Genomic DNA, 21,758 nt, shown 5'->3' with positions numbered 1-21,758 from the left:
TGCAGTTACTGGGTTCTTTCTTTGGAGTCACCAGTAGCATTCAGAAAGGAAGGAGAGTAAAGAAGGGTGAGTGAAGAGAGGTGTGGAGAGTCACAGGAATACAAGTATTACTGTTATGGATGATGCCAGGGGTGGTGAGGAGAAGGGGATAACTTGCTGTAAAGGGTAGAATCAGGATCTGAATCTAGAAAGGTTCATTCCGGAGTCCAACTCTTTAGTTTAACCTTGGCCTGAATGAGGAAGCAGGTGCTGAAATGAAAAAGCCTGGGTGAATGCTTTTCTGTTGATCAGAGGCAGCACAGTTCTCCAGCGTGCTGTAAATGTCCTTCTCCTTTAAAAATTTTTATTTTATTTTTGTCCGTCATGGGTCTTGAACTCAGTGCCTGGGTACTGCTCGTGAGCGTTTTTGCTCAAGGCTAGCTTGAGACACAGCTCCACCTCCAGACACAACCCCATTTCCAGTTTTAGGTGGTTAATTGGAGATAAGAATCTCACAAACTTTCCCACTCCAGCTGGCTTCCAACCTTGATCCTCAGATCTCAGGTTCCTGAATAGTTAGGATTACAGGCATTGAGCCACCAGCGCCTGGCTGTCATACTCCTTTTTTTTTTGGAGGGGGAGTAGTTTGGGGGCTTGAACTCAGGGCTTGGGCACTCCTAAGCTTCTTTTTGCTCAAGGCTAGCACTCTACCACTTGAGCCATGGCACCAATTTTGGCTTTTTCTGTTTACATGGTACTGAGGAATTGAACCCAGGGCTTCATGCGTGTTTGGCAGGCACTCTCACTAAGTCACATTCCCAGCCTGTTACACTCGTTTTAATGATCATTCAGCCATTCTACAAGTCTGTGGTCTTGTGTGTGTGTATATGTGTGTGTGTAAGTGATGGAACTGGGGCTTAAACTCAGTAGACCTTTCTGACCTGGCCTTTTCTCTCAAGGCGCATGTTCTCCTACTTGTGCCACAGTTCCACTTCTGGTTTTTTGCTGGTTAGCTGGAAATAAGAATCCCATGGATTTTTCTGCCTAGGCTGTCTTTAAACACAACCCTCAGATCTCAGTTTCCTCAGTAGCTTGGATTATAGGAGTGGGCCACTAGTGCCTGACTCATTTGACAAATCTTCCCTGATTATTGTGTGCCACGAATAGTTCTAGGAGTAACGGCTTCCTGGTTCCAGTGTAGTCATCTACTTTTGTGCTCAACCATTTCTCACACAGTGGGAGAGGAAGTGCTTTTTCAGAAACAGATCATATTCTCTTACTTAAACCCTTTAGTTTCTCATCCCATTTGGAACACACATTTCTTCCCATGGCCACATACCAGCACGGCTGGCTCTTCTTGTATGTCTTGATAGAACTTCAGGCCATAGCCTATCTTGCTTTAGTAGCTGCAGTTATGCTAGCCTTCTGTGTGTTCTGGCATGTGCAGAGCTCACTGCATTAACCCACCCCGGCTGGGAGTGATCTGCCATCAGCTTTGCTTTGATGGCTTCCTTGTATAATTTAGCTCTCACTTCACCATTAGTCCTCAGGGAGCCCTATGTGGCCACAGCCTTAAGTAAGCCATCACTCTGCATTATCTTTCTCTGTCTTAGTTTCTTCAAAGCAAAGTTGTATTGTTTCTTCGTTTACTTCTGTATTGCTATCTAACTATATGTGCCTCCTCTGACTGGAAATTCCATAAAATTGTTGTCTACAATAGCATACTGAGCTTTCTTAGTATGTTTTCAAGTAACCTCAAAATAAATATATAAACTGGAAAGCATTCCTTGTATTTCTCAGTGAGTTAGTCCTTGTCATGAAACTATTTAATTGAAGGTACTTTGTAGCTCCATGTCTGGGCTTTGAATCCTGACACCACTTACTGCCACACCTTAGGGATAATTACATATTTCCTCTAGTTATTGTTTCTGGGGTGATGAAGGATTTGAACTCAGGGCCTTGTATTTGTTAGGCAGATTCTCTACCACTTGAGCCGTTTCACCAGCCTACTCTAGCTCTTCTTTGTCCAAAAATTGTGCTAATAATAATTACTATTATACAGACTTCAAGGAGTAGTTGTGATGATTAAAGGAGTAGGAGATTAAATACTGGGTAAAACAAGAAAAACAGTTACCTGGCACCCAGCTTACTAGATCTTGATAAATGTTAGCTATTATTACTGTCATCATTGTCTTTCATGTCTATGAATTGCCTGATTAGAGACCTATTTGTTTAATTAGCTTCTCTCCAAATATGTACGCCTTGACACCTTATTATGAAATACTTAAATCAATACTTGTTTGAATGTTCAATGAGTAGTTCATTTTTCTTTTCTTTTTTTTTTTCTTGAGACAGAAAGTCACTGTGTAGCCCCAGCAGGACTTGAGCTTCCGATTCTCCTGCTTCAGTTTCTCAAGTACTGTGATTATAGATGTGAGTCACCTGGTCTAACTGGAATGGCAGTTTTGATTGGATAAGACAAGAAAAGAACAATTGGAAAAGATGTGAGTTGGTGGTGAGATAAGGTCCTTGAAATGCTTCAAGTTCAAGCTTCTGGTATTGGGAAGAGGGAGGTTGAACACAGGAAGGTGTCTCTGTGTCTCTGTCTCTCTCTGTCTCTCTGTCTCTCTCTGTCTCTGTCTCTCTCTCTCTCTCTGTCTCTCTCTCTCTCTCTGTCTCTCTCTCTCTCTGTCTCTCTCTCTCTCTCTCTCTCTCTCTCTCTCTCTCTCTCAGTAATGGTCGTGGGTACTGTCCCTGAGCTTTTGCCTTCAAGGCTAGTACTCTGCCACTTTGAGTGACAGCGCCACTTCTGATTTTCTGATGGTTAATTGGAGATAAGTGTCTCATGGACTTTCCTGGCTTTGAATCATGATCTTCAGCTCTCAGCCTCCTGAGTAGTTAGGATTACAGGTGTGAGCCCCTAGCCCCCAGCAACAGAGCCTTTTCTTGTCAATATTACTGAGGGTTTTAAAAGGTGGGATGTTGCTGAAAAGTGCTTGGTAAGCTGTTTGTCTTCTCTCCTCCCTCTCCCACCCCCCCCCCCCTCACACACACACACACAGTCTTAGTTATTAGCTTCTGAGATGTATAGCACTCCCAGATTTAGACTTGAGTTATATGTAGATTATATCTGGAAATGAAGAACAGTCACAGTACTTTGGAGAAATTAATGAGCATATTACAAGACCTAGCACCAAGTGTGAGTCTCAGATTCACAACTTCCTTGCAGAATGACTTTTAGTAAGTCATTTGATTTTTTTTCTCTGAGTTCAATTTCACTTCCTATAAAATTATGGAGGTAAATAATAATGTTCCCCTTTCGCCCCCACAGTATAGACTTTTTTTCTTTTTTTGTCAGTCTTGGGGCTTGAACCCAGGGCCTGGGTACTGTCCCTGAGCTTATTTTGCTCAAGGCTAGCATTCTACCACTTGAGCCACAGCGCCACTTCTGGCCTTTTCTGTTCATGTGGTACTGGGGAATCAAACCCGGGGCTTCATGTATGCTAGGCAAGCACTCTACCGCTAAGCCACATTCCCAGTCCCACAGTATTTGTTTTGTTTTGTTTTGTTTTCCAGTCTTGGGGCTTGGACTCAGGGCCTGAGCACTGTCCCTGGCTTCTTTTTGCTCAAGGCTTAGCACTCTACCACTTGAGCCACAGTGCCACTTCCGGCCTTTTCTATATATGTGGTGCTGAGGACTCAAACCCAGGGCTTCATGTGTACGAGACAAGCACTTTACCCCCACGCCATATTCCCAGCCTCCAACCCCACAGTATTATCTTGAAGTTTAGATAAGATTATTTGTGGTTGTATGGTAAATGGAGAATAAACATAGATCTTCCCCTCTTTTTTTGCCAGTCCTGGGCCTGGCACTCAGAGCCTGGGCACTATCCCTGAGCTGCTTTTTAGCTCAAGGCTAGTGCTCTACCACTTGAGCCACAGTGCCACTTCTGGCTTTTCCTGTTGATGTGGTACTGAGGAATTGAACCCAGGGCTTCATGCATGCTAGGCAAGCACTCTACCACTAAGCCACATTCCCAGCCCCAGCACACTGTCTTTTATTATTCCATTAATAGTTAAAATAGGGAGTAATCTTAATGACATGACCTAGTAAAGGATTAAGGGAGTTCTTGGTTTTGGGGTAAAATGGAGGGAACATATAGTTAGGGAATTCTAGTTTGCTGTTTATATGGCAGCCTTGAGCTTAGGAAAGAGTTCTGGGATTAGATAAGGTGATAATTTAGATCACTTCTGTGTCCCCTATTGTTTTAATGGCCAAATGGCACACTTGAGGGTATAATTATTTTTCACTAGAACTGCTTGATTCATAATGTAATGAAATGTATGATTTAAAATTCCAACTGCTTACATATGGAGCCTTGGTAATTTACATTTTGCACAGCAGTTTTCTCCAGTGCTGGAGCAGGACATAGAATTCTTGGCTTTTTGTTAAAGGGTACCTCATCATTTACCTACGCAGCCTTATCAATGCGTGGATGCAGGTGGAGTGTCAAATAGCAGTTTAATTTTGTGAAGCTCTTTGGGCTTATGCTAAATTAAAGGGAATCGCCTCTCCAATATGTTTGCACTCCTACTTGGAGAGCTTTTAATTTTACCCTGTCAGTGTGAAGATAAATTTCTGGGACTTTCTTTCAACCAGTATTTATTGAGCACCTACTGTGCTTCATACAGTTCTCAGTGCTGAGTAAGCAGCAGTAAATAAAATAACCTCAAACATGTTTTATTTGTGGCAAATACATTATAGTGGGAGGGAGCAGCAGTAATAAGCAAATCAGGTTGATATCCTCAATTAGACCATAGATGTATATAAAAAAAAAACTTTATAGAAAATGAATTATACTCCAATTGGGGCTATTTTGAGTATTGAGCAAAATAGAAAAGTGTAACATATGTTCAGGTCAGATTGGACAGTTTGTCATTTGGATACAGAAAACTAAATGAGCATAGTTGGATAAGAAGAGTACTAGGCTAATACGCAGGCGTGTGTGTGTGTGAGTGTGAGTGATCTTGCTGTATTTTGTGTCTTGAGAGGCATATGACCTGGTTAAGATCAGTCTTATGAGGTTCTAAAATTTAAGTCCTACTACTTCTCACTATATGGTCTTGAGTTTTACTTTAAAGCCTGTGGTGTTTGTTTTTGTTTTTATTTTTGGTATGCCAGTCATGGGTCTTGAACTCAGGGCCTGGGCACTGCCCCTCAGTGCTTCTGCTCAAGGTTAGTGCTCTACCATTTTTATGGCTACAGTGCCATTTCCAGTTTTCTGGTGGCTAATTGGAGACAGGAGTCTCAAAGACTTCCATGCCCAGTCTGGCTTTGAACCATGATCCTCAAATCTCAGCCTCCTCAGTAGCTAGGATTATACATGTGAACCGCCAACCCCCAGAAGCCTGTGTTCTTTTACTCCCCACCTTCCAACCCTTGAGCCCCAGAGTTAAGTAGTGTCTCACACCTTTTGACTTTGAGAAGCTAGTGGATAAAAGCCTAGAGTTATTTTCTTTTGTATTAAGAGGAGAATGTTGTTTGCTTTGAAGTATTTAGAAAAAAGCTCTGGGATTCTGTTTGTCATGAAGTCTCTTTTTTCTGACATACCTATTAGTAAACGGTCTTTTGAATATCTCACATCAGAAAAGTCACCCTGGATATTTGATATTATAATGATGAACTAACTGGTCTCCTGTTTTGTGGTATGAGGGTCTTTGCAGGCTTGTATACTCTCAGTCTGGATTAAGGGTCTTCAACTTTAACATTCATAAAGTATTGCTGATGCAGTAAGAACATAACAATTATGTGATCTGATGCTGCATATAAAGAATAGCTATATGTTTATACAGTGTTTTATGTAACTGGTGCCTTTTATTTTTAATTATGCTTTTATTTTGGCAATACTGGATTTGAATTCAAGAGCGATACTTGTGAGCCCTGATTTTCACTAGCTATTTTTAGGATGTGGTTTTGCTTCTTGCCTGGGTGAGCTCCTCCTGAGCCACAATTCACAAAGTTTAGGTGTCCCTGCCTTGCTGGTGTCATAGGCGCATGTTATTGAGTCTACATGTTATTGAGTTCTACAGAGGTGAAGTCTGGGGATTTCTCTGCCCATGCTGCCCAGGCACCATGATCCTCCCAGCCTCAGCATCCATTTAGTTAGGGAGACAGGCACTTGCCAGTGCCCAGCCATGGGAGGAGGAGGGAGTGTCTTGTGAACTCTTATTCCTGGGCTGACCTTGAATTGAGATTTTTCCCATTTTCAGCTTTCCAAGTAGTTACGAGTACAGGCTTGAGCCACCTGCACCTGGCTCCTTCCCCCCCCCCCCCTTTTTTTTTGCCAGTCGTGGAGCTTGAACTCGGGGCCTGAGCACTGTCGCTGCTTCTTTTTGCTCAAGCTTAGCACTCTACCACTTGAACCACAGCACTACTTCTGGCCTTTTCTATATATGTGGTGCTGAGGAATCGAACCCAGGGCTTTATGTATACCAGGCAAGCGCTACCACTATGTCATATTCACAGCCCTCCCCTCTACTTCTTAGGGCTTGAACTTAGGGCGTAGGCACTGGCCCTAAGCTTTAGTGCTCAAGGCTAGCTCTAGCCTTGAGCCACAGGTACACTAACTGCTTGGGGAGTGGGGGGGGGGGGGAACTCTTGGGCTTGAACTTGGGGCCCAAGGATTGTTCCTGAGCTCTTTTTGCTCAAGGCTAGCACTCTACTACTTTGAGCCACAGTGACACTTCTGATTTTCTTTTTTTTTTGGCCAGTCCTGGGCCTTGGACTCAGGGCCTGAGCACTGTCCCTGGCTTCTTTTTGCTCAAGGCTAGCACTCTGCCACTTGAGCCACAGCACCACTTCTGGCCGTTTTCTGTATATGTGGTGCTGGGGAATCGAACCCAGGGCCTCATGTATACAAGGCAAGCACTCTTGCCACTAGGCCATATCCCCAGCTCCACTTCTGATTTTCTAGTAGTTAATTGGAGATAAAAGTCTTGGACTTTCCTGCCTGGTTGCCTTTGAACCACAATCCTCAGATCTCATTCTCTGAGAGGTTAAGCTTACAGGCGTGAGCCACTGGCACTCCACTTGTATTTTGTTTTTTTGAGATCAGTTTGTACCACCTTTGCTGGGGCTGGCTTTTTAACTCCAGAGTAGCTGAGGTTATAGGCTTGCACCACCACACCAGTGCCTTAGATCTTTTTAAACAAGTGTAGTTAGTAAATTAATTATCCATTGAAGCTCTTTAATAAAGTTTTCTTCAGTGTGTCTTATGAGGGTTAGAAATTAGTGCAAAATTACTGAGTTGTTGAAAATAAAATCAGGTTGCTATATGTACCCCCAAAAAACCCCTTGTACCCCCGTGCACTGTGAAAACGATGTCAATAGACAGCTGAACAACAGAAAAAGAACAGAAGTTCTTCAAGTCATACTTATTTTATTGCTTTCCTCTGTATGGAAAAGTAAGTTCCAGGGCTGGGGTGTCTAATCATAGCCTTTGTGAGGTAGAGGCAGGAGGAGTTCTGAGGGTAGCCTAGCTAGATAGTGAGACCTCGTATTTCTGCTTCCAATGGTTGCGGAGAGATAAAATTGGTACTGGCTGCTGTGATTTGCCTAAATAGCTTCCTAAAGTGTCAGAACAACTTTATATGCCAGTTTAGCTATATAGCTTTCTGCTCCACATAGACCTAGGTAAACGGTTTTTGTTTTTTTTTGCCTGTCTTGGGCTAGAATTCGGGGTCTGGCCGCTGTCCCTGAGTCTTTATTATTTTTTCTTCAAAGTTCATGCTCTACCACTTGAGCCAGAGCTCCACTTGCTGTCCTTTTTGGTAGTTAATTGGGTATGAGTCTAACAGATTTTCCTGCCTGGGCAGGCTTTTGAACCCTGATCCTCAGATCTCAGCCTCTTGAGAAGGTAGGATTACAGGTGAATTGTTGTGTGTGTGTGTGTTTGATGTCCATTGGAGTAGATGTCAGAGAAGGGCTACCTCTGATTTCAAAGTGCTTATTAAGAAGGTAGTTTTCATAAAGAAGTTATTCAAAATAAATATGATGTATTGATTGTGTACTGTAGAAGAAGCATGATGTGCCATGGAATGTCATGTAATGTTGGTTTTCATTATTGGATATAAACCGAATCTATTGCTATATACACTACATGAGCTTTGAACTGTTCGTTTTGAATACTAATGGTCTTTCCCCCAATACAAGTTAATTATGTGAATTTATGTTATCAGCTGGTTGAATTAATTTTTTTTCCTCTGAGGAATAGATTTTATGTATGTTTCTTTATCTTAAGTGTTAGGTGTGACACAAAAGCATTTTCTCATTATCCTTAGATATATTTGTTAATTGCTTTATTGTATGTATACTGTCAGTGTAATATCAAAGTCAGTCTTTTTAAGCCATTATTCACTTCATAAAATATTCCTTCTTTAACATTTGTTACCTCACCTAATATTTATTACTGAAGATTTAACAAAAAAGAGATTTTTCTTGCCTTCATAGAGACATTATGAGGTGATTAATAAGTAATTTTAACACTATGTGGTGACATAAATGGGAAAAAGGATTCTATTGGTTGTACTTGGCAGACACTGACTTTGAATAGAGATATCTAAATTGAGACCTGATGGAATGGTGAAGAAGGAAATGATTTTCCTTTCCTGTTCCAGGTTGCTTGTAGGGTAGCGTATGCAGCTTCTCCAGTGCTTGGCAAAGTTCCCCCCCCCCCCCCCCCCCCGTGTCATTTAATAGCAGAGAGCCTCCATTGAGATTCTTCCCCATAAGCAATTTTCCTTGGCATGCTAAGATGACAGATTCCTGGCAAGTTCTAGAGGGTAGCTTTCCTGCTGAGTGAGGGCTGAGTGTGAGCCCTCTCCATTAAGGTCTGTATCTCAGCCTTAAAAGATGGAGAAACCATTGAATGCTCTGTTTCATCCTAGCTAGTGACTGATTATATGCTATAGTAGGTTCATAATGTGTTATTCATAGGGTCATTGTACAGGAGAAATCAGTTAATGTCTGTAAGCTCAGAGCATAATGTCTGGCATCTAATCCCTCAGAGTGTGGACTGTGTTGATGTGAGAGTGCTAGGGCCTGTGGTGGATAACAGGGATGAAAAGACAGCTGCATCTGGGGGAGTGCACATTTCACCATGGACCAGCATTAGCAACAGAGGCCTGTGGCCTGCCCCCAGAATTTGGGGTACCTTGTAAACTGGACACATTGCTCAAATAGGTATTTACTCCACATGCTTATATTTCATACTGTGCTCATTCCTGTGTAGATATCTAGAGCATTTACTTAAAGTTAGCATTAGCTAAAGTTCTGTAGAATTTTTGCTAGTTAATGTAAAATTATTTAAGACTTTCATTTAGTGCCTTTTTTGGGGCCAGTCCTGGGGCTTGAACTTAGGGCCTAGGCACTATCCCTGAGCTTTTTCACTCAAGGCTAGTACTGTACTGTACTGGAAAGCACTAGGAATCTTTGCCCTGGAGTAGGCATTGGCAGATTCTGTAAAGGGTCAGTTATAGAAAATATTTGAGGCTTTGAAGGCTATATGGTCTCTATTGCAGCTACTCAATTCTATCACTGTAGGATTGTACCCCACTGTAGGCCGTGTGCAAGCAAATGGATGAGGCTCTGTTCCATTAAAACTTTACAAAAATGGGCTCTGCACCCTACTTGGCTTGTCTCTGTTCTAGAGTCTGTATACATTTTATTTTTACTTCTTGGCCCATAGGCCTTTGTTGGCTATTCCTCCCTGTCTACATCTGTGGACATCTTGTTTTTACTTGTGAGCCCCAAAGGATGCTGTTATTTTTGTTTACTGTGTTGGAGCCTCAAGATCACTTTTATTAAGTTGCTTTGCAAAGTAAAAACAGATACTTGGGTGTGAAACATTGAACAGTCCTTCAGTTTTCTTTTTGAGAGTTGCTTAAAAAAATTTTTTTTTGGCATTGAATGCAGCTTTCTTTTTGTTAGGTAAAATTAGAGCAGGCTTGCTTTCCTCTCTACCGCCCACCCCCCCCCCCCGCCCCTCGAATCTATATTAAACAAATGGGGAGGGGGGAATGCCATACAAACTAGGAACACTTAAATAACAACTATACTATTACCGATGAATGGTAAAGCATGACTTCTTATAGCTCTTAAAAATGAAGAATAGAAAATCTCAAGTTTGGATGTATTATAGCTGCCTATAGAGTTATTAGGCTGGAAGGATGGTTTTAATTTACTTGGAGTCCTTAGCAGGTGGCTTACTGCGTGCTCAGTAAAAGTGGATATTGCTGTTTGTGCTTTACAGCTACCACAGGTCTTGGTTGCCATGGCTTCTCATTAGCTCCTTAAGATCCCTTTGGAGCTCTGGTTGCCTGGTAAGAGGAAAGGCAGGAGCTGCTTAGGAACTGTGAGGACAGATGCATGTTGCAGAAGTTAGCCCCTGGGGAGCTTTGGCTACATTGGCTGTGGTTTGTGTGGTCATGTGTAAGCTTGGGATTTTGCTAGACAGAGCTCCTGGCCACAGTGGTTAATTAATATACAGTACAAGTGATCATTATTGTAGGGACATGTGTGATTTGAGCTCCTAAAGCTTTTTAAGGAAATGCAAATTATTAGCTAGGTTGTTTGGGAGGCGCAGGGTGTAGGATCAAGGGATCAGACTTTCTGGCCAGCCAGATCCACACTCAAACACATAACAAAAAGAAACATGAATTAGAGAGTTTTGTTGTGGGTAATTTTTTTTTCTCTCTCAGGGAATATTTCTGATCTTTTTTTCTTTTCTTTTTGGCTAGTCCTGGAGCTGAACTCAGGGCCTGAGCACTGTCCCTGGCTTCTTTTTGCTCAAGGCTAGCACTCTGCCAACTTGAGCCACAGCACCACTTCTATATGTGTGCCTTTTCTATATATGTGGTGCTGAGGAATCGAACCTAGGGCTTCATGTATGAGAGGCAAGCACTCTTGCTACTAGGCCATATTTTCAGCCCCTATTTTTGATCTTTCATAATAGAGAGTTATTGAAATAGAGATTTAATGATGACTACTACTAATCCATTAAAAAGGGTAATCTAGCCTATTGAATACCGAAAGTTTGTGTAATTAGAAGAATTTCATAACTAGGATTGTTTCCATGCTAAAAAGAATATCAGATAAGGACTCTAGAGGGCAGTGTTGCTCAAGCATATTCATGCTCCTGGCACTTAATTGGAAAAAAAGAGTCCAGGTGTTTTGAACCCTTTCCCTACTATATGGTGTCCTAATTTGATAGAAATAATGCATTGTAACTTATTTGTCCCTAGGAGATATCCCCGTTTGGTTTGAAACATACCGGTTTGGAAAAAACTGTCAACCTCTAATTGACTCAACAGCCCAAGAACCAACCCATGTGGATGTCTGATTTTGGGTTCTCATTGTCCAGAACTGCAAGGCAACTAATAATCTCTTGAGTTGAAGGCACTTAGTGTGTTACTTAGTCAGGACAGCTCTAGGAAACTAGCAAAATAATGAAATTATGAATAGTAAGGTAATAGTAAGGTGGTGGTAGTCAAGAGAAGGTGAAAAGAAATATCTGAAATGCAGTATCATTAATCACTTATTGTGTATAAGGAGGTGAGAGGATTTACCTTGAGAGGATGGTATCACTAATATGGAAAATATACCAGGAGTTAAAATTAGGTGGAATGTTTAAAAGACATGGAAGACATTTCATTTTCAAGAATATTTTGAATTGTGACTGTTACTCAGTTGTTTATATTTAAAAAGCTACTGATATTTATTTATTACATAATAACGGTAATCTCTCATTAGTTGTAATAGTTCCTTCCATTAATTCTCTTAGATTTTTTTCCAGTCTGGCAATTTTGTTGTCTGGAAATATTTTTGTCTTTAAGAAATTTTTATTTTCTCATATTACAATGAACAAAAGCTTCCATGAATAAAACATTGAATGAGTGAAAGTGTTAAAGGGTATGGGGTCCATATGGGTCAATGGTAGAGTGTATGCTTAACACAGGCCCTGAATTTGATCCCACAGAAAATAAACTACATTATACCCCACCCCCACAGTGTATATCCTTGATGTACTTTGGATTCCTCTACGTTTTCACATCCACAACAAGGGTGAGTACTAATTTGAAAGTCGTTTAAATCATGTTGAGGAAGAACGCTTACCAGTTTGCATTTTGCCAAAGTTTTCCTTAACAACATCTCTTCTTGCCCTCGTGTAGAGCTCCTCACTGACTTAAGAATGGACTTTGAGGATTTCTTGAGAAAGAAGAGTCCCAATTAGCCAATTCTGAGTACAGCGTCTGTGCTGTTCATGTTCTATAACTAAGCAAGCTTATGTTACCATCTCCCCAGGATCAGGACAGGAAGGACAGACAGATGACTCCCCATGATTTGTTATTTGATGAAGTTGGCCAGATCTACTGAAATCGATGCTTTCATATCCAAATTCAGCAAATTCCTGGATCAGCAACTATGGCTGTGACCCATACTCAAGAATTTGCAGAATGGGCTGGTTGGCTGGATCTGCAAATGGCAGGGCTAGAGCCTAGGACTTTGTGAAAGCCTTACTGAATGGCAGTCTAGTGGCTACCTGGGAGGCTTGGCAAATGAAGAAAGACTGACTTGTCCTTAGGCCATGCTGACACCATGGCTTCTTAATATAAGCAACAATGGGCCCATATTAACAGCATGCTAAGTGAAATAAACTAGACCAAAACCAATGAACTAACCAGCCAACCAGATAACACTCTCATGTGTAAAGTCTTAGACCTTAAAAAAAGTGGGAAGGAGTATGAGGAAAGAACACAATTTTGAATGTATACGTTTATGTGCTGGTACTGGGCTTAGGGTTCAGGGCCAGGGCACTCTCCTTAGCTTTTTCTTTTTTCTTTCTTTCTTTCTTTCTTTTTTTTTTTTTTGGCCAGTCCTGGGCCTTGAACTCAGGGCCTGAGCACTGTCCCTGGCTTCCGTTTGCTCAAGGCTAGCACTCTGCCACTTGAGCCACAGCACCACTTCTGGTCGTTTTCTGTATATGTGGTGCTAGGGAATTGAACCCAGGGCCTCATGTATATGAGGCAAGCTCTCTTGCCACTAGGCCATATCCCATCCCTCTCCTTAGCTTTTTCAAACTCAAGGCTGGTACTTAGTGAGAGTAAAACGTTTTTTTCTTGGGCGGGTGGGGCGCACTCCTGGGTTTGGGCTCAGTCCCTGAGCTTGTTTTGCTCAAGACTAGAGCTCTATCACTTGAGCCACATTGCTACTTCTGGCTTTTTCTGAGTAGTTTATTGGAGATAAGAGTCTTCTGGACTTTCCTGCCAGGGCTGGCTTCAAACCACGATCCTCAGATTTCAGCCTCCTGAGTAGTTAGGATAACAGGCATGAGCCACCGGTGCCTGGCAAGAGTAACTTTTATTTTATTTTTTGGCCGGTCCTGGGCTTGGACTCAGGGCCTGAGCACTGTCCTTGGATTCTTTTTTGCTCAAGGCTTAGCACTCTGCCACTTGAGCCACAGCACCACTTCTGGCCGTTTTCTATATATGTGATGCTGGGGAATCGAACCCAGGGCTTCATGTATGCCAGGCAAGCACTCTTGCCACTAGGCCATATTCCCAGCCCCAAGAGTAATTTTTAATATTTGCTATTTTATATGTGTGCCCTTTTTTAGCAGAGTATCCTTTATTGGGTAGGAAGTTTGTCTTTCTTTTTGTTGGTTATAGGGCTTGAATTCAGGGCCTGTGTGTCCCTGAGTTTTTTTTGTGGGGGGGGGGCGGCGGCGAAGGGGGGCCGTTCTGGGGCTTGAACCTCAAGCACTGTACCTCTTGAACCACAGCACCACTTCTGGCCTTTTCTGGGTATGTGGTGCTGAGGAATCTAACCCAGGGCTTCATGTATGTGAGGCAAGCACTTTACTACTAGGACACATTCCCAGCCCTGTCCCTGAGTTTTTTCACTCAAGTTTAGGTTAATGCTCTACTACTTTGAGTCACTGTTCCACTTCTGTTTTTCTGGTGGTTAATTGGAGATAAGAGTCTCATGAACTTTCTTGCGTTGGCTTTGGACCATGATCCTCAGATATCTGCCTCCTGAGTAGCTAGGATGACAGGCATGCGCCACCAGCGCCTGGCATTGCCCAATTTGTTTTATTTCAGCTATTCTCAAGAAGAATGGATGAAAAGCCAGGCAGTGGTGGCGCAGGCCTGTCATCCTAGCTACTTAAGAGGCTGAGATCTGAGGATGGAAGCCAGCCTGGGCAGGAAAGTCCCTGAGAGTGGCACTATGGCTCAAAGTGCTAGATTGCTAGTTTTGAGCAAAAAAGCTAAGGTCAGTGCCCAGGTCCTGAGTTCCAGCCCCATGACTGACCAAAAAACAAACAATTGATTAAAAAATTATTCTTAAGGAAATGTTTTGATTTCCATTTGAATTACGAATTTGTCTACCAACATACATTGAATTTATTCAGTTAATACATATTAAAGTACATTGGAGCAGATTAAAGTACTTTGGAGTGGATGGAGTTTCATAGACAAGTCTAGAAGACTCATTCTGCCCTAAACAATCTGAGTCCCTTTCTCATTTTAGGATTCTCTTTTTCTTCAGGCATTGATGAGATGTGCTGGTAAGTGTATTAGAGAGATGCTGGCCTTTCCTGGATCTGGGTCAACTGCAGCTATTAGGTAACCTGATGGCAGTTACCTAATTGGGTCTTGAAAGTATTCTGAGAGTGGACCTCAAGAAAATGAAGGTTGTTGAGAGTTGAGTAAGGGGCTTAGGATTTGTTGATCTCTTGTCCTTTCATTGTTAGCTGTGCACAGTTGGGAATGGTGTTTCACAGTATGCTCTTTCCATTGCCAGCTAATGTTACCTGTTTCTGTTACTTGGCACACTTACTGCCCCACGGGAAGCTCTCAGGGATGAGTGAATGTTTTCCTTCCTCTGCTTTGCTTTTACTGACTTAGAACTCAAGGTCTTCTGGTCTCTGCCTCTTGAGTGCTAAGAGTTAAATGGGTATGTGCCATTACACTGCTCTATGTTGGATTTCACACACATTGAGTTACCTCCCTAATCATTTCTTCTTTTTTTTGGCCAGTCTTGGGCACTGTCCCTGGCTTCCTTTTGCTCAAGGCTAGCACTCTGCCACTTGAGCCACAGCGCCACTTCTGGCCGTTTTCTGTATATGTGGTGCTGGGGAATCGAACCCAGGGCCTCATGTATACGAGGCAAGCTCTCTTGCCACTAGGCCATATCCCCAGCCCCCTCCCTAATCATTTCTTCATTACATGTTTGACAGTATTTGTGTGTGTGTGCATGTGAATGACTGTATAGGGGGGTACTGAGGCTTGAACTTGATTCTCATGTTCTCCTTGGCTTTTTTTGCTCACAGTACTCTACTGTGTGAGCCATGCCTTTAATTCTGACCTTTTGCTCGTTAATTGTAGGCAAGAATCTCACAAATATGTCTGCCCAAGCTGGCTTTGAACCTTGATCCAGCTTCCTAAGTAGTAAGGATTGTAGGTGTGACACATTAGACCTGGCCCCAACAGACAATATTTAATGTCTCCCCTCCCCTCCCCTCCCTTTCTTTCTTTTTTGGCCAGTCCTGGGTCTTGGACTCTGGGCCTGAGCACTGTCCCTGGCTTCTTTTTGCTCAAGGCTAGCACTCTGCCACTTGAGCCACAGCACTGCTTCTGGCCGTTTTCTGTATATGTGGTGCTGGGGAATCGAACCCAGGGCCTCATGTATATGAGGCAGGCACTCTTGCCACTAGGCCATATCCCCAGCCCTCCTTTTTCTTTCTTAGTTGCTAAGGAATTGATTGATTCAAAAACTAAGTATAGATGAAGCTAGTGACAGCTATATAGAGCCAGAGAAAGCTGTACCTTTTTTTTTGTTATCCCTTAGGTGCTGGAGATAAAACCCCTCAACCTTATGCATATGAGGCAAGAGTTCTACCACTGAGCTACAAAGGTTGCTTTGGATTCCCCCCCCCCCCCCCCCGCTGAGCTACATCCCAGCCCATGTCTTGCTGTCTTTTGTGGATGCTTGTACTTGATCTCAGGCCTTGGGCTCTGTCACTTAATTTTTTCACTCAAGTCTGGTGCTTTGTCACTTGAGACACTGCTTCGCTTTCAGCATTTTGCTGGTTAATTGATGATAAGAGTCACAACTTTCCTGCTAGGGTTGGCTTTGAACCACCATCCTTAGATCTCATCCTCCTGAGTGGCTGGGATTACAGGTGTGAGCCACTGGAGCTTGGCTTAGAAAGACAATTTAAAAATCCATCATGCAATCTGTTTTTGGTGGGTCCCTGCAGATGTTATTCCACTGCCTAGAATACAGTTTGGCTACTTTCCTCAGTATTTCAACTCTCAGCAAACTACCCTCCAGGGCTTTTAGACTAGGTCAAGTGGCTGGCTCTCGATATTCCTTTGTGCCCCTTTGCAGAATCCTGATCATGCCTTTCTAGTTACTTGTTTACTTGGAAAAGGCGCATGATGCTGTGCCGTGGCACGCACTCACGGTGGCCCGTAGATTACAGGAGCTTTCTAAATACTGGAGTCAGTCCTCAGTCAACAGGTCACATTTCACAGAAACACCCCAACTCTGGCAGTCAGGATTCCGAGCCACAAGTCAGAGAAGAAAGTAGAATGTGAACTCAAGAGCCACAGAGATCCAGGTTCAGCAATGGCTCCACCACTTGGATTTATTTCACAGCTGTTTGTTGTTGTGCCATTTGCCAGGCATGGTGCTGTGATGTGCTGGGATGGCTTGCCAGTGCTCTTTTTTTGAGTGGGGGAGCCAGTTTTGGGGCTTGAACTCAGAGCCTGAGCACTGTCCCTTAGCTCTTTTGCTCAAGGCTAGTGCTCTACCTCTTGAACCACAGTGCCACTTCTGCTTTTCTGGTGGTTAATTGGAGATAAGCATTCTTGGAGATTCTAACTCAGGCTGGCTTTGAACTGTGACCCTCAGATCTCAGCCTCCTGAGTAGCTAGGATTGCAAGCATGCAATGTTCTTTTCTTACAAATCAGCTGTTAATGACGTAGCCTGTCATGATTTCTGCCTATTCTGTGCAGAATAGTATTTATTATTTTGTATTAGTATTTAGTATTCTGTGCAATAGTATTTATTGCATTCAAAAGACTTTAACCTTTTGTACTTAATATATATATTTGTTTTAAATAAAAATTTAAAACTTCTTAAGTTAAATAGTCTATGTCACTTGGAGGTAGGATGTATCTAAAAATAAAAACAAAAACTGCAGATCATATATTTATAAAAATGTATGTAAAAGCAAATTTAGTCAGTGCAGAAAAAAAAGAGCTACTTGTACACATTTAGTAATACATGATTGTTCAGTTCCTTGTCATGTCTGTCAATACAGAGATAAGAGTTTCCATGATTAAGAAGAATTAGTTTGAAATTTTGATATTAACTGGCACCAGATGACCCACCTTCCTTGTTTAAGTAGTTAGAAAGGACAGCGGATTGCCAGGTTGTGATGAAAAAATTTCCACATAGGCCAGCAGCCCTTCCTGCAGAGGGAAAGCACTCGTAAGACCAAGTTGCCAAATCGCATCGGTCCAGGTCAGTCTTGCACCCAGAAGAGGTTTTAATCCTGTAGTAGAAGAAGCCAGAATTTGGCAGTGGTCTTCTGCCCCCCCCCCCCCCCCCCCGACATGTTGTGCTGGGGTCGGCTGGGAAGTCCCAGGCTTCCGGGGGGGCTTAGGGAAGCCTACTCTTTATGGCTCCTAGCTGTCCAAGCTGTGCAGCACAGGGCTTGAAATTCAATGAGTAGCTCCTGCTCCAAGAAGCAGTGGCCAACTGGGGTGCAGGAGAGAGATTAAAACTTTGATTGTTGACATTAGAAGGGCCTGGTTATTTTTCCTGAACAAATAGGCTTTTTGGGGGGGGGGGGCAGAGATGTGTGTTTCTTTCTTTCTTTCTTTTTTTTTTGCCAGTCCTGGGCCTTGGACTCAGGGCCTTAGCACTGTCCCTGGCTTCTTTTGCTCAAGACTAGCACTCTGCCACTTGAGCCACAGCGCCACTTCTGGCCATTTTCTATATATGTGGTCCTGGGGAATCGAACCCAGGGCTTCATGTATATGAGTCAAGCACTCTTGCCACTAGGCCATAACCCCAGCCCGAGATGTGTGTTTCTTACCTCTTTTAGTGCTGTCATGGTTATAAAATTATAAGCACACCCCTATGTATCGTTCATTTTCCACATAGTGTTCAATGAGTACCACTGCTGCATTTGTCTCTTCATTTCTGTGCCTTCCATTGTTGCCCTTTCTTATTCAAGCTTGGTTCTGGTGTGCCCCTTTCTCCCAATGTCCATCTTCAGATACCCACTTGCTCGCGTCCTTACATCTTTAAAGGGTTGTTGAAATGTTACTTCTCAGTGAGACCTTCTCTGACCACTTGCTTTAGTACCCTACTGCCCATCCTCTTTTTTCTTTTTTTGTAAGTCATGGGGCTTGAACTCTGAATGCTGTTCCCGAGATTTTTTGCTCAAGGCAAGCACTTTGAGCCAAAGCACCACTTCTGGTTTTCTGGTGGTTAATTGGAGATTAGAGCCTCAGGGACTTTCCTGCCCCGGCTGGCTTAGATCTCAACCTCCTCCTGAGTATCTAGGATTCCAGGTGTGAGCCACCAGTTTCTTTAATGAATGAATAAATTAGTAGGAGAGATTGGAGAATATATTAAAAAAAAAAGAATAAAGTTGAGTTTAGTGGTACATGCCTATAATCCCAGCAAGTGGTAGTAAGCTGAGGCAGGAAGATAATGAGTTTTAAGACCAGCCTGAGGGGCTGGGAATATAGCCTAGGGGTAGAGTGCCTGTCTGGTATACATGAAGCCCTGGGTTCAATTCCCCAGCGCCACATATATTTGGGGGGGAGGGGAGGAGAAGACCAGCCTGAACTACAATGTTGAGACTCTGATGCCAAAAAGCCTATATACTAAACTGCTCAACCATCCATTGGACCAAATCAACCTGTGAAGTGCTATCATTTAACATTGAAGAATGGTAGCATTGAGAAGGGTGTGAATAATTTTCTGCAGTGGTATTGGACATAGTTAACATTATATACATATTATATACATATATGTGTGCATATTTATTTGGTCCTTGGGCTTGAACTTTTTTGTGTGTTTGCTGATCCTGGTGTGTGAACTTTGGGCCTGGGCTCTGTCCCTGAGTGTTTTTGCTCAAGGCCTAGTATTCTATCAGTTGCTCCAGAGCTCCACTTCTGGCTTTTTGGTGTTTAATTGGACATAAGAGTTTCACAGACTTCTGGCCTAGGCTGGTAAGCTACCTTCTGGGTAGCTAGAATTACAGGTGTGACCTCTGGCATTGGGCAAGTAAGTTTTTGTTGTGGAGGATTGAACTCAGGGCTTGGACACTCTCCCTAAGCGTTTCTGCTCAAGGCTAGCGTTCTACCACTTTGAGCCACAGCTCCATTTCTGTTTTCCTAGTGGTTAATTGAATGTAAGTTTCATGTGCTTTCCTGTTTGGGCTGGCTTCAAACCATGATCCTCAGATCTTAGCCTCCTGAGTAGCAGAAAAGATGTTGGTAGGAATTTTTTTTTTAACGTTCATGGAAAATAGAAATAAAGACAATAACCCAAACACAGGACTTGTGACTATAGAATTAGCAGATGGTAAATCTACTTCTCTGCTTTTGTTATATAATAAGTTTTTTTATGTTATGTGTTCTAGTTATTTCATTAGTTTTGCTTTAGTAAGTATGTAGTAGAGTACCTATTGGAAGTGTATAATTTCTTTTTTGTTTCTAATGCACTGTGGGCCTCTTGGGATATTCAGCAATATCATAATGGCAAGGTTGTAACAAAAAGAATCATCTAATGACATACCATTTCATGTCATCCAAATTGTTGGGTCAAAAGCTTCGTGTATGGTGTCTTGACATTACTTGGCCACTGTGTGGCTCCACTGTGCTCTCTGGAGTGTGAGTGGTGATGTTGGGGGTGGGGGGAGAGCGCTGGAGAGAGCACACAGTGCAGTGTGCGTAGGAAGGTTGTTGCTGTGTTGCTGAGACAGGCCCTGCCTTTTGTGATAGATACTCTGCTTGGAGAATCCATCCTAGCATCTTCCAGACACACAGCTCCCCGGACCATATAAATAATGCAGCAGTAGTGGTAACAAGAATGAACATCTGAATGCTGAGTTGGCTATCTCTCTGCTTGCATTTTACAGAGAGATGTGCTTCCTAAACAAATAATGAATTACCAACCTCACTATGGGGGTGATTTAGGACCTGTCTGATTGTTCTAATCAGGTTCTTATAATAAGCCCAGGGACTGTGTCCCTGATTTCAGTGCTATTACATGCTTTACACTCACTGAGCATTTCCTGTGAGCTGGATGTTCTGACCAAGGCTTTACTTACATTATCTCATCATCATGCTAGCCTTGTGCAGTAGATACTACAATTGGTCACATTTTTTTTGTTGTTGTTGGTCATGGTGCTTTAATTCAGTGTCTGGGTGCTACTCTTGAGCTTTTCTGTTCAAGGCTAGTGCTCTACTGCTTTGAGCCACAGCTCCACTTCCAGTTTTTAGGTGGCTAATTCGAGATAAGCATCGCACAGACTTTCCTGCCCAGGCTGGCTTTGAACTGAGATCCTCAGGTCTCAGTCTACTGAGTAGCTAGGATTACAGGTGTGAGCCACCAGCACCTGGCTATTGGTCACATTTTCAAGGTGAGTATTTGTTGATTTGGAGGTGAGCCTACAAAGATTTGTCCAAGATTAACCCTCTTAGTGGACAGCAGAGCAGGAAGAAAGATCCCTGACCATCCATCTGACCCCAAAGTCTGAGCCCTTTTTTTACTACCAGGTTTATTTCCTAAAGACTGAGAAGCTAGATGGGTGCTCATGGCTCATTTTTGTAATCCTAGCTACTCAGGAAGCTGAGATCTGAAAATGGAGGTTGGAAATTAGCCCAGGCAGAAAAGTCCTTGAGATTTTATTTCTAATTAACCAGAAAAAAAGCTGCTTGTGGCTCAAGTGGTTGAGCTCTAGGCATGAGTGAAAAAGCCCCCAGGGAGAGGGAGCTGGAGAGGGAAGGGGAGGTGGGAGGAGAGGTGAGGGGAGACAGAGAGACAAAGAGAGACAGAATCCCTTAGTAACCCTGGTACTGGCACCAAGCAACACAAACAAAAATAAAAAGGAACAAAACAAACCTGGGAAGCTTAGTTTGCTGGGATGAGATGGGACTTCTTTTATCACTCACTACTTAAAAATCTCCCCTCAAAGTACAGTGGTGAAATGGAAATTTTATCTCCAGAACTTAAAAAAAGTGAATTCCGGTGACTAGTGCCTTGTTGGAGGCCAATGAACCATTGAACTTAGGTCATTTATGTTTTCTTTTGAGAAAGGAGGCATTTCTGCCATTGCCTGGCCATGTGCAGGTTTCTGCATTTTGCCACTCCGTATGTGTGGAAACAGGAATCTTACTCAGTTTGGTGGGGGCTAGGTAGTAGAGGGATAGGTTAGATTCTCAAAGGGAAAAGCTAGAGATTTGGAATGTGGAATTATAGGAGGTGAGCTGACTTTTCATAGGTCACTGTGCTCTTCCATATAACCTATGACCTTTCATTCAGCCTGTGACCTTTCATAGGCTGTATTTGATCCTGTTGGTGCTCTCACACTCCCTGGGAGCAGAGAAATGGAGTATAACAACAGATGTTTCTTACTTGAAATGGCGTGCACTTACAGTCTAGTGTGTTAACCACTACTAACAACTGTGT

General features: G+C 42.8%; 1 protein-coding gene and 1 long non-coding RNA gene across 3 annotated transcripts in view; one reads left to right on the top strand and one right to left on the bottom strand.

Moving 5' to 3' along the window:
• The window catches only part of Rere (arginine-glutamic acid dipeptide repeats), a 370,202-nt gene that overhangs the window by 53,676 nt on the left and 294,768 nt on the right, over window positions 1-21,758 (top strand). The gene's annotated exons all lie outside the window — the stretch shown is intronic.
• LOC125354536 lies at window positions 12,177-12,652 on the bottom strand. The gene is made up of 2 exons (XR_007211497.1): window positions 12,330-12,652; window positions 12,177-12,244 (listed from the first exon to the last, which is right to left on the bottom strand). It is a non-coding gene; the product is annotated as an uncharacterized LOC125354536 (long non-coding RNA).

Source organism: Perognathus longimembris, chromosome 7 (genome assembly GCF_023159225.1).
Source record: "Perognathus longimembris pacificus isolate PPM17 chromosome 7, ASM2315922v1, whole genome shotgun sequence".
Classification (NCBI taxonomy): domain Eukaryota; kingdom Metazoa; phylum Chordata; class Mammalia; order Rodentia; family Heteromyidae; genus Perognathus; species Perognathus longimembris.
The sequence above is the reverse complement of the archived record's forward strand: the minus strand, read 5'-3'. Positions and strand labels throughout refer to the sequence as shown.